Source organism: Pteropus alecto, unplaced genomic scaffold (assembly GCF_000325575.1).
Source record: "Pteropus alecto unplaced genomic scaffold, ASM32557v1 scaffold141, whole genome shotgun sequence".
In the NCBI taxonomy this organism is placed as follows: Eukaryota; Metazoa; Chordata; class Mammalia; order Chiroptera; family Pteropodidae; genus Pteropus; species Pteropus alecto.
Window position 1 is genome coordinate 233,531 of NW_006430459.1, and position 12,765 is coordinate 246,295.

Genomic DNA, 12,765 nt, shown 5'->3' on the forward strand with positions numbered 1-12,765 from the left:
AGAGTCAGAGTCACAATTTCCCACCATCTCCAGTGCCCACAAGATGGTCTAAACCATCATCTCTCTTCTACGGCCATGCCACCCTGAACGTGTCCGATCTCATCTGATCCTGGAAGCTAAGCAGGGTCAGGCCTAGTTAGTACTTGGATGGGAGACCTAGGAATACCAGGTGCTGTAGGCGTTAGAAATAAACAAACAAACAAACCATCATCTCTCATCTCCATGACTGCCAGGAATGGCTTCCTAAGTTGTCTTCCTGCTTCCTCTCCTGCCCTCTACAGTCCATTCTCTGCACAGCAGCCACAGTGAGGTTTTTAACCTATAAATCAGATTATACCACCTCATTCTCAAATTTTTCCAGTGGATTTTCATTGGCTCCAAAGTACTTGCCATGACCTATAAGTATCTACTTAATTTGACCACTGGTTATCTCTGAATTTTACTTTTTACTTTTCCTTTCCCCTACTCATATCAATTTAAACTGATTTTCCTACCGTTCCTTGAAAACACCCAGCACGTGCCCGCCTTGGGGGCTTTGCACTTGCTCTTCCCCCACATATCAGCTTGGCTCACTTCCTCACTTTATTTAGGATTTAGTCCTGTGTCACCACTTCAGAGAAACTTTCCCTGTTCCCTCTCATCTAAAACTGCATGTTCCTTCCTCATCTCTCTCTACTGCCTTATTCGGTTCAATTTTTCTTAAAGCATATAGCATTACCTAAAATTACATTATATATTTATTTGTTTATTTTCTGTTTCCCTCACTAGATATAAGCTTCATTAGCATAGAGATCTCTCTATTTCCGGGCTGTAAAACAGTACCTGGTATATAGTAGCTCCTCAATAAAATATGTGTCCCCCCTCTCCCAAAAAAGTGCACGTTTTCTGCCCACATCATTCTAGGCATCCTTTCCTTCTCAGAGAAATATTCTCAAGACTATCTTTCCCTTCTCAACATTTCCCTCATGCCTTTTCAATCCTTCATTTATGGGAAGCAAATACTCCTATATCTTCAACCTCATAACAGAAAACTCTTCCCTTCTCCTTGCCTTAAATAAACTGGGGTTTATAGCAAAGACACTACTTCATTAACTTTCCCTTTAAGTGTAGCACGTTCACATTTCAGAGAATGAGCTTAATCTGTCCCTTTTCACGATAACCATTCAACCTAAGCTCCCGATCTCCTCAACTTCTTTCCTCCATTGATTCTTCTCCTCCTTACCTGTATTTTCAATCTCTCCTTCTCTAATTACTCTTTCCTCTTAGACTATAAACATAATCAAGTTTCTCCCATCTTAAAAAAAAATTCTATTGATATGCTCCTTTCTAGTTATCGTCTTCTTTCCTCTCTTTGTCAATCAAGCTTCTCGAATGAACAATTTATAACTGTTAACTCCACCTTACTCATCTTCTGCCCATTTCTACTCTATCTCCTTGGTGAGATTCTTTATCGGTATCTCTAAAATTTGGGGTTCCTAGAGTAATACAATTAAAGATCTATCTCCTCTCAATGTGTCATTTAAAAAAAAAGGTAGGTAGCAAAATAAAACAGTGGGGGTAAAGGGAGGTCGGTTGTCAAGGTAATGAAAAACAGGCGAAATCCAATTAAATGCATTGCTATTGAGGATGGATTAAGAGAAACATTCTTGGACTGTACATGTCCCATCCTCTAAAACAGAACATATAGACCCAAGGACTGTCAGAGAAAGAAAAAACTATTGTCACATAAATACCATAATTTAGAAACCTAGGGGCTGAACTAGCCAAAAATGTATGTGGTCATTCCCCGATATAATGTGTTCTGTTCTGTACTGTTCGTTGGGGCAGGTAGAGGTATAGATGCTATTCTTCCCCATTCCTATTAGCAGCAACTCATAAAACTTCTTGCTTTCCATAACACTACATCAGAATAAATAAAATAAAAACTTAAAAATAAAAGATAAATGAAATCGGATCGTTGAGGGAAATTAAGACACTGCTCAGTTTACAATAATTAAGCGACATTCCTCAGCTTGCAACAAATTAAGATGACAAAAATGAAGACAAATTCAAGCATCATAATTAATATAACTAAACAACAGAAATTGACATTTGTTTTCCAAAATAACACATAATAACTACTTCTTTTCAAGCACCATCTCAAGGAAAATTGAAGAGGTAAAACTGTAAGACAAAATTTTATTTTCAGTGAGGATAAACCCAGAGCTGGACAGCTGGATAAATTCATAAACTGATATTCTTCAATGCTTTTATAATTAAACAAAATAGAAAGAAAAACATCTCAAGAAAATAAAATAGAAATAATAACCCAAGGAAAAGTAAGAGAAAAACAAGTTACAAAATTAAGTTGTGGAAGAGACAAACCAAAGTCTAGTATCTTCCAAAACACACACACACACACACACACACACACACACACACACTCACATGAGCTCAGATGTTCCAAGTGCTGCAGGTTCAGGGTATCAGTGAACCAGAAATGAGTCTGTACCCCTTCTCCAAACCCAGGAGGATGCAGGAGAGTTGCTTCACTTTAAACTGAACATGGAAAGATAAAAGAAAGACAGACAGACAGACTCCCCAAGCGCCCAAAGCTTTTAAACCACGGGCAGACCTCTCTCTCAGCTTTGCAACCTAAATTCCCAATTATGTTTGGTCCAAGAAACCTCATTGTAAATTTAGTTTAAAGTAACCTCAAACTATGCCCAAGGTGACCTACAGAAGTAAACATAAATATTCTCTGGAAGATAGCACCTTCATATTTGGCTTTGTAGAAACCCCACAAATAACATTGTCAGAGGCATTGATCACTATACAGACAAAGATAACCAAAACCGTGAGGAATCTAGACCCTACAAGAAACAACAAAAACAAGTAGAACAAAAACCAAACCCCATACTTCACATGTTGAATTTTCAGACACAGATGATAAAAGAACTATGACCTCCATAAAATAAAACAAAACATAACAAAAAAAGCAAAACAAACTTAAAATATCTAGAGAACAGGACATTATGAATAATAAACTAGGAGACTTGAAAAAGAATCAAATACAATTTCTGGAAAGAAAAAGAGTTTGAAGAGTAAAGTGTATATCTTACTAGGACACACACTAAATATAAATAGAAACAGATTGTGTATCTTCTACACTCAAAGAGGAAAAAAATAAAACTATTGAAGAAATATCAAAATGAACATAAAATAGGCAGGCTTAACAGAAAGCATCGAGAGAAGATACTTTCAAACTCAGATATATCAGCAACTTTATTATATGTAAATAAAATAAAGGCCCCAGTTCAAATAAAAAGGTTATCAGACTAGATTAAAAATAACAAAATAACTGTATATATTTTATGAGTTATCTAAAACATAAGGAAACAGAAAAGTTGAAAGTAAAAACAAAAATATATGTCATGCAAATATTAACAAAATGTTATTTTAGTATTCAGGAAATATAGACTTTAATTTAAAGGTTTTACTAGAGATAAAGAAGAAAACTACAAGGGATAAAAGATTCAACTTAACCAAGAAGTATAAAAAAATTTATAGACCTAATAACATAGCTTCAAAATATGTAAAGCAAACACTGACCGAACTACAAAGAAACATAGACATAGCTGTGATCATAATGGGGAAATTTACCACAGCTCTTTCTGAAATTGACAAATTAATTTTAAAAATCGGGACAGATATAGATTTTGAACAAGATGAGTAAAAAACCTGACTTAGTGGAAATATATAGAATAACTGCACCCACTGATGGCAAAAAATACACATTATTTTTAATCTCTCGAGATATCAGATTACAAAGCAAATCATGACAAATGACAAATGAGTGAAACAATATAGGATATACATACCTATAACTCATGGTAAAACACATTCAAAATACAAATTAGAACATCCTAAGTGTACGATAACGAAATCACTATTAAAACTTATGGCAAGTAGCTAAAAGCACTTAAGGAAAAACACGTGGTCTTATATGCACATATTAAAAAGGAAAAAACCTTAATGAGCTTATATTAAGGTTTAATATAGCACATAAGGTTTAATATTAATAAAGCACATATCCCAATCACTTAAAAAAAAGGTCAAAAAGGAAGATACTAATAAAGATATGAGTATCAATTTGTAAAACAGAATATAACTCATAAAAGAGATGATTAAGAAAGTCAAAAGTTGATTCATTGAAATAACTAGCATTAAATAGAGTGTAAGAGTATAGTGGAACAACTTTATGACAACGCATTTGAAGATTCAGACCAAAGGAACAAATTTCTAAAAAAATGTAACTTATTAAAACAAAATCGAGAAGAAATTAGAGAAAATAAATAGTCCTATAAGCCAAGCAGTAAAGAAATTGAAATAGTAGTCAAAAATATGCCCACAAGGCAAACCCAGGACCAGATTGCTTTACCAGAGTTTTGCTGAACATTCAAGGAAGAAATAATATAAATTATATGTAAATTAATACATAAAATAATAAAAGATGCTATATCCCTAATTCATGTTTCTAGATTAGTATAACCTTAATACCAAAACCTGACAGTGACAGCATGAGAAAAGTAAATTACAGGCAAAAATATAGAAGAAACTTAGCAAATTATATCCAATATCTAAAATGAATAACACATCATGTCCAAATTGGGTTTATCCTAGGTATTTAAGGTTAGTTGAATATTAGAATATCAATTAATATAATTCCTCAACATCGACAGATTTTTTTTAAAGTTATGATAATATCAATATAAGTAAGACTAGAAGGGAATTCTTTTGTATCTGATTAGGGGTATCTGCAAACCAACGTACAGAAAACAACATAACGAAAGGAGAAATTATGAGAACTGTTCCTCTGCGATCAGGAACATGATGCAACTCCTATTCTATCTTCTATTGAAAGTCCCAGATCGCAGAGCAAAACAAGAATAAGAAGAGAGATACAGTTTGGAAAGGAAGAAACAAAACTTTAATTATCTGGATATGATAAGAATGTGTATATAGAAAATCCTAGATAATCAACAGAAAAATTATTAGAATTTTTAAGAGAGTTTATCAAGGTAGCCAGGCATAAAAGTAATATCCAGAAATCAAAAAGTTCCAAAGACCAATAATTATATACTAAATTCTAAAAATCATATCTATAATAGCATAAAATTAAGAAGTACCTAGGCCTAAGAATAAATCTAATAAATGATGTACAAAGCCTCTGCATAAAAGTATAGAACTTTATTAGAGAGACAATAAAGACCTAAATAAAAGCAGAAATACAATTTTAAACACAATATTGTCAGCGCAATTCACAATAGCCAAGACACGGAAGCAACCTAAGTTCCCATCAACAGACAATTGGATAAAGAAATTATGGTTCATATATATAATGGGATATTACTCAGCCATTAAAAAGACATAAAATCCTACCATTTGCAATGACATGGATGGACCTAGAGGTTATTATGCTGAGTGAAATAAGTCGGACAGAGAAAGATAAATACCATATGATTTCACTTACATGCGGAATCTAAGGAACAAAAAGAACTAATCAAAAAGAGACTCACAAATATAGGACAATCTGGTGACAGCCAGAGGGAAGAGGGGTTGGGGTCTGGGAGAAAGTGGTGAAGGGTTAAAGTACAAATTAGTAGTTGATAAATGGTCACGGGGATGAGCACAGCATAGGGAATGCAGTCAGCAGTAAGGTAATAGCTAGATGGAGAGCCAGAGGAGAGAAAGGACAATTAGGGGGATTGTTTTATAAACTATATAAATGTCTAACCCATGTACTGTATACCTGAAAGTAATAATAACATAATGTTTTTACAAAAGATGTCAATACTCAAGGTCCATCCATGTTGCTGCAAATGGCAGTATTTCATCTTTTCTTACGGCTGAATAATCAATCCATTGTATATATATATATACCACATCTTCTTTATCCAATCATGTATCGAAGGGCACTTTAGTTGTTTCCATGTCTTGGCCACTGTGAAAAATGTTACTATGAACATCAGGCTGCAAATATCTTTACAGATAAACGTTTTCAAGTTTTTTGGGTAAATATCCAGAAGAGGGATTGCTGGGTCACATGGTAATACTAGTCATACTTTTTTGAGGAAACTCCATACTGTTTTCTATGTGATTTCACCTATATGTGGGATGTAAAACTGAAAGCAACGAACAAACATGACAAACAAACAGAGGAGGCTAGTGGATTAGTGGTTACTAGAGGGAAGGAAGGCAAGGGGGAGGTAGATAGAGGTAAAGAGGGTCAAATATATGGCGATGGAAGGAAATTGAACTTTGAGTGGTGAACTCACAATGCAGTATACATATGACATGTTGAATTGTACACTTGAAACCTATATGATTTTATTAACCAATGTCACCCCGATAACTTTAATTAAAAAAGGAATCTTGAAATAAAAAAGGTGTCTGTACTGTTCACTTCATCATTTATATTTTCCATTGTTTTGTTTTTATGAAATGTATTAGTGTGACATTGGTTAATAAAATTATATAGGTTTTGAGTGTACAATTCAATAATATATCATCCGTATATTGCATTGTGTGTTCACCACCCAGAGGTAGATAAGGATAAAGGGGGTCAAATATCTGGTGACAGGAGGAGATTTGAATTTATTTTTTTAATTGACTGGTCGGCGTTGATAGGCTGATTCTAAAATTTATATGAAAATGTTAAGGGCCAAGAATAGCTTCTTGAAGTCTTGAAGAGTAAGGTAAAAGGGAGTTGCCCTATTAATATCAAGACCATTTAAAAAAAAAAAGACTTTTCAAAAATTGCAGTTGGGGCAGGAGGGTATTGACGCCAGAAACAACAAACAAAGGAGACAGAATAGAGTTCAGAAACAAATCCAGGCATATATGGACACTTGATTTATGACTGAGGTAGCAGTGAATAATTGTCTAGTAAATACAGGATTTTCAATAAATGGTGCTAAGACAGTTGGTTATTTTCATACCTCAAGCAACAATTAAATTTGAACCTTATCCATAGCATATAAAAATTTATGAGAAGTAGGTTGAAGATCTAAATATGAAAGTCAAAACTCAAAAGACTGTCTAATAAAAGTGAACTTCCCAAATTTGAAGTGAGAAAGCATTTCTTAAACATGCCCAAAGGATAGCCACAAAGGAAGCAATTGTTAAAAGAGTCTAGTAAAATTCAGAACTCTGTTTATCAAAAGATGCAAGAAAAAAGTAAAGAACAAGCATAGAATGCTATATTCTTGTCACACACCACACATATATCTGCTAAAGAAACATTATCAAAAATACATGAATTCCTACAACACCATAAGAAAAAGAAAGAAAATCCAGTAGCAAAAATGGACAAAAGACTTGACGAGGTAATTTGTCCTCCAAATTGTCACAGAAGAGGGACTCCGAATTGTCATTAACCTTAAGAAAGGTGCTTATTTCATTTGCAATCATGGAAATGAAAAATTAGAGCCACAATAAGCTTTCATTACACTGTCATCAACTGACAAAAACCTTAAAGTCTTATAACACTAAGCTTGGCAGGGATATAATGCAACAGGCATTCTCCTACACTGCTGGTGGGAGTATAAAATGGTACAACCTCTTTGAAGAACATTTCAGTGTTAGATTGTAAAGTTGATGATACACATGCCCATGAGCCACCATTTTCACTTCTAGATATATACCTGAAAGACACTTAGGTACAAATGTACCAGGATAATTGTGAGTGTAAAAGAACGTTCACAGCAGCACTATTCTTAAAAATGAACTGGAAAGAAACTTAATGCCCATCTTAAAATAAATTGGATAAATCGTGGTATATTCATACAATGGAATACCATACAACGATGAAATAGAATTAAGTACAATCACATGCAACAACTTGCATACACCTCGCAAACCTAATGTTAAGTAAATAAAGCAAAGCACAATGGAACATGGTATACAAAATTCAAAAAGAAGCTAACCTAAGCTATATTTGGATAGACATATGATAATGCTATAAAGAAAAATAAGATCTAGGATAGTGGCTACTTCTAGTGGGGGAAAAAAAAGGTTGAGATGAGAAACGAGTTCATTACAGGCTTCAGGAGGACCCACAATTTTGTAGACTTTGACTTGGAGAGTGGTTGTACAGACGTTCACTTTATACTTATAATTATTATATTTATAATTATTCTTAAAACAGTGTGCATGTTTATGTGATAGTTCTATGTGTTATAGCTCATATCTTTAAAGCGAATTCAGAAAATAAGTCTTATGCACAGTTAAATGCTAAAAATTTTAGAATGTTGATTACATAGACACATTTATTTAAAAACAGTCAAGAGTGATTCGAGAAATGCAATTAAAGCAATTTAAATGCCTATTAAATGAGCAAAGGCTTTTTAAAAAATGCTAAGCAATTTTGTTGAAGATAGGACAAGACAGGAATCCCATATATAATATCTGCTAATGAGAGCATAAATCTATGTAACCTTTCTTGAAAACAATTCGGCGACATGAATAAAAAAGCCTGCAAAAAAATTAAAAAGCATGCTCTGACTCTGTAACGCTACTTCTAGGAATTTACTGTATAGAAAAAAATCAGAGACACAAAAAAATTCATGTTCAAAGACATTACTCACAATTTAACACTATATTAATTTTAAAAATAATTTAAATGTGCATCTTAAGAAAATGGTGAAATAAATGATGGCCACTGATACATCTGAACATCATACAGGTTAAGATTACATTTTAAAACTCTTTTCATATGGGAAAATATACATAATATATCCATATGTGCACAAATCAGGATATATAATCCAGAAAGATTAGTTTTCACCCAAGGAGATCAAGTGACTTGCCGGAGGTCACGATACCAGTGAAAACAGAGAATGAAATTGAAGCTGGACATACTCAAAGAGAATAACTATGGTACAGGAGCACCATAACCAATATGAACAGCCCCCGATCATAGTGTGTTGTCTGCAGAAGATTGCTACAGTGGATAAACAGATATTACTAAGAGCTTAGCCATAGAACCACAGGAATCAGTGGTCTGTCGTGATAATCAGGACCCAACTATGAATGATCAAATTGCGCTTTCTCAGCCATGACCACAATGGAGCAGATGTCCAAATGCATCAGTTGACAACCATTGTGTATGAGTAGACATCAGTATTCCAAGAGCACTCTGACAGGATACATGCTAAGGCGACAAATGTAAAGGAGTAAACAGTCATAACGAAGAGAAGAATCCATGACATTATCACCAACAGTATGAAGTCATTTGATAATGGAACATGTCATAATACTGCTGGAGCACACAACTATAAAATGGTGATTATCCAGGCAGATGTTGCATGTGATTAAAAAATACTGAAACGAAGGAATTGGCTTCAGGAGCAGATGCAACAATGCAAAAGTGTACTCTGGTATGTGCTCAGGCATCCATGGTGCATAAATTATCTCAGTTCAAGTTCAAGCAATCGACCACGATGAACAAACAACCCTGCAACACATGCAGAAAGGCAGGAAACGGCAGACATTTGGACATGAAAGAGAAGCAAGCTCATGATAAAAGAATAAGTAATAACAGTACATGAGCCAATGATCAATACTTATAATACTTCATTCTTAGTACTGGTATAAACAGTCATCGTTCGGGCACATATATACATAGCAAATAAGTAAAACCCCCTACGACTTAGGACACTAATGATCTGCTAACTGAAGTACGTGTGTTACATGAATTAAACACACACTAAGGATGGAAAGAAGTGACTCTGGTCCAGAAGTAGAGGGTAATGGTGTCAAAGGGAACACCCAGGCATAGATCAAAAAGGCACATGGATACCCGCCCATAGGTTTTGAGAATCTGAACATGATGCATACCAAATAATCTCAGAATATGAACTGAAACTTATGAAACAGGAAGAAGCATCCACGGTGCAGGAATAAAAACGGACAAAGTACAGATGTACTCACAAATGTTGTGTTATATGCTAAAGTCATGGAGCATGAGATTTTTTTTCTAAACGGCTTCAATCCAGGAGCTAAAAGAATTAACACAAATGAAGAGCCCACGGTACATGCTCAAATGACCACAGCGTGTGATGAAGAGGCACTCCTGGAGCCTGAGAGTTTAACTAGATGCATAATCAGAGAGCTCCACCACATGAGCTGACAGCCATTATATATATAGAAGGAGACAGCAATAATTCAAGAGCAGATCTATATGGCCCTAGCGCAGATGGTGATTGATATATGAAGGAATAGAGCAGATGGCAATGATGTAAAAGGAGACTACAAACACCATTGGATTCCAATGCGCCCTCAGACAACTCTGCAAAATAAGCTCTTAGCAGGGACGGAAGGGAAGAACATCTCAGTGCTAGATCTGAAAAACAACATGTGTAAGCGAATATGTGGTCCAAGGTACAGAAGACGGCATTCTCAGTACAGGATCAAACTCTAATGGTCCACGCTAAGAGAATTGTGAGATATCATATCACAGGAAAGCATGATGAATGATCAAACACTTAAAGGAGCAGAGAGACATGGTTTAGAGCTTGGTCACATGGGTATGGTATGAGATCAAAAGACTGTAATGCAGAAACAACGATTTGGAGGCAAAAGCAGATGAAAATAGTGAAAAGGAAAACTACACAGTATATGCTCACCTGGCAAGGGGGTATGAACACACATCACTGGTATTTGAGCTTCTACTGTAGAATCAAATTGCTTCAAAATATACGCTGGCAGCCAGAATACAGAGGCAAAAGGATATAATACAGAAACCGCCAGCGACTATAAAAAGGGAGTTCAAAACGAAATAAATTTGTTACGTAAACTTATTTCCATAACATGGAAAACGGCAATCTCGTTACAACAGTAGACACAGTTCTGACACATGCAGAGAGCCATGACACGTGAGCATATCAGAGAAACACAGTAATGCACTTAGAAGCGTGTTATAGTAGCAATTAGAAATGGTAGGTAGAGAAAACTATAGAATGATACTGATAGGGACATAGCACAATATTTAAGAAGTCATCGAATAAGATGACATGCCATGGTCCAGGAGCAGATGGCAAATGATCCAATAGGTAACACCATGGCGAACGCTCAGACTACTTTTGTGTGTTGTAAAGACACCCAATGCTTAAGCATTTGACTAATGTAAACCAAGATGATCTCAAAACGCAGGCTGTCACTCAGAGAACAAAGGGAAACAATACGAGTATAAAAATAATGACACTGATGATGATAATGATCATGATAGTTTATACTTATATAGCACTTATCAAATGCCAGGAACTGAGAAGTTTATAGACAATAACTATTTTACTCTCACAGCAAGCATATAAGGTAGGTATTAATATTATTATTATTTTAGGATTGAGGAAAGCAAAGCAGGAAGGTGGGAAGTGACTTGTGCATCAGACAGTGTAACATCACTTTACATCAGCGGCATTGTGCTGCCTCTGATGGACACGGTAGGAGATTTTTTTAAAAACACATACAACAAAGGAACTAACAGCTATATTGCTGGTACAGACAGCAAGCACTATTGCATATGTGGGTACACAGCCCATTATCAAGCATCTGTGGTGCATGAACAGTCACCAAAGTAGTTAGAACATTTGACCACAAGGCACACTTCCATGATCCTGCATTACAAGCTGATATGCAGGATAATGGAGGGGTAGGAAAATTAGATGCTGTCACAATTAGTAAACTGTTATTATTCATGATACAGAAGATCCCATTCTCAATTCAGAAGTAGACAATGACTGCATTTTCATAGAATCAGTGTATGGGCAGAAATCTTTAGTACAACCCCAAATACCGTATATGAACAGAAATTCCTTACGCGTGTTCAGACTAACATGGGAAATGAGCCAATATCTCACATACAAGAGGAGACAGAATGGTACAAAGAAAATAATCATGTAGTGGAAACTGCACAGACAGTCACAACATATGATCGAAAAGCCACAATACGAGAAGGGATGACTTGGTCCAGGAGCAGAGAGTAATAGTGGATACCAGAAAAATGCTCCGAAGAACACAATGCAAAGAAAAATCACTGATGTTTGAGTATTTGAACATGATATACAACAGTATACCTTGAAACACAAGCTATAAACATCACATACAGCAAACGGATTACGATACAGGTACAGGTGGAAATGGTACAGTCATCACCTATTGCACTATTCTTGCTCGAGGAGATGTGATGAGTAAAGAAGAACACGACACCACAATGAATGGCTTTGTTGAAGGAATAGAGACATTGTTGTAAAAAGAGAAATCAGGCATAACGTCACATGACCGTGTTGAAAGGATAGCCACCACTGGCAATTTAGTGTGTGACTGAGATGCACAACTAGATACAAGCTGACAATCACAGTAGAGAAAAAACGAGACATAGCAATGTAATATTATAAGCAAATACTTAGCATTTACCACAAGTCAGGCACTAATCTAAGCACTTACATTCAATGCTGAATCCTCACAACAACCCTATGAGGTAGGTATTATTTTTATCATCATTTTACAGTTGAGAAAAGAGACACAAAAGGGCGAATTGACTTGCTGAAGGACACCAAACTATTAAATGACAGAACTTCAGAGTCACCTCTGTGTGTATACACCGATGATGCCATGCTTCCTCGGTTGGATGTGGTACAAGATTAAAAACACAGGGTACAGGAATAAATGGCTTTGGTCCAGAAGCAGACGACAAAGTAGCAAAAGTAGACACCATAGCACATG

At 35.4% G+C, this 12,765-nt stretch overlaps 1 protein-coding gene and 1 pseudogene across 1 annotated transcript in view; one reads left to right on the forward strand and one right to left on the reverse strand.

Annotated features, from left to right (window-relative positions):
• Positions 1–12,765, reverse strand: part of GABRA3 (gamma-aminobutyric acid type A receptor alpha3 subunit) — a 191,986-nt gene that overhangs the window by 125,956 nt on the left and 53,265 nt on the right. The window lies entirely within an intron of this gene.
• LOC112479734 lies at positions 66–181 on the forward strand (annotated as a pseudogene).